The sequence below is a fragment of the Odontomachus brunneus genome, unplaced genomic scaffold (genome assembly GCF_010583005.1).
Source record: "Odontomachus brunneus isolate Ranch 3 - 2012 unplaced genomic scaffold, Obru_v1 Obru_scaffold_072, whole genome shotgun sequence".
Lineage (NCBI taxonomy): Eukaryota > Metazoa > Arthropoda > Insecta > Hymenoptera > Formicidae > Odontomachus > Odontomachus brunneus.
Genome location: NW_022639522.1, coordinates 543,504 through 544,816, shown reverse-complemented (window position 1 = coordinate 544,816; position 1,313 = coordinate 543,504).

The following is a 1,313-nucleotide window of genomic DNA, read 5'->3' as shown; positions in this document are numbered from 1 at the left end:
ATAATTTTTTTGAGTCACCCAATGTTCCATGTAAAAAATTTTGAGTTTGTTTTCCACACATTGGTTATGAATGGTTATACCATCGAATTTGTTCTTAGAATCTGCAGGAGACGTGTGTTTCGACTAATTGAAAAAATGAATATTATTCCACCAAGTACATCTTCGTCTTCCTTGTTACCCACTCGTTCTTATAATATTTTTCCATATTTGGGAAGGATTTCAGATGGAATCAGTAAAATTTTAAAAGAATTTAATAAGGTTTCATGTTTTAGTATTATGAACAAGCTTTCTGGTCTGGTTCGTGTCCATAAAGACGCTTTGCCTCTGAATCTTCTGAATAACGTTGTATATAAGTTAGAATGCGGAGACTGTGACTCGTCTTATGTTGGTCAGACGAGCAGAAGACTCTCCACTCGTGTATCTGAACATAAACGACTACCTCGAGACCTTACTTCGCATCTCTCTGTCGTACAAGAGCACCGTGTTAATTACGGCCACGAATTTAAATGGGATAATGTCAAAGTTTTGCATAAGGAACATCTATTTTATAAAAGAATGATTGCAGAGATGATTTTTATAAAAATGCAGACGCATGGACTGAATTCTCATACTGACACTGAGAATTTAGGAAAATGCTACAACATGTTACTCAGTTTGACTTAGATCATATTTCGTTTGCGGTTGCGAAGTAAATATAAACACTGGATTCTGTATTGTTTACGGCATTCGGAGGTACACGTTCATAGGCGTAACATCTCACCGGAACTCTCTGGCCTTTATCGAGGTAGATATCATTATTTTGTTTTTTGTTTTTTGTTTTTTCCTCACATTGGGGTTGGTTGCTCTATCTGAATACGTTTTTTAGATGATCATACCACAGCATCTTAGTACGTGCGATGGAGTGACCAGTCTCGGAATAAATTGCCGGTAGCTTCCAAAAATGAAACATTTCATTGTGTAAATGATATATTATGTTTGTACTTCCGAGTCCCGTAGACAAAAAATTGGTAGCGACAATTTTGTAACAACCAATGTTAACGCTAACTTTTGCGGTTTTTTATTTTTTGCGATACTATACCATTACTTGTAATCACTGAAGAGGGTCTGCGAAGTGAGACCGAAACGCGTATGATATTTAATAAAATTTGTTCTCATGGCGAGATTGTGTCACTATGTTTTAATAGTTTATAATAGCACTATACAACCTGTGCGTGAACTCTAATTGTCCTTATGTTAATGTTGAAATTTAATGTTAAATGTAAGGAAATGCGTAAACACCTTAGAGCTATTAGTAGACTTGCATCTTTCCATGG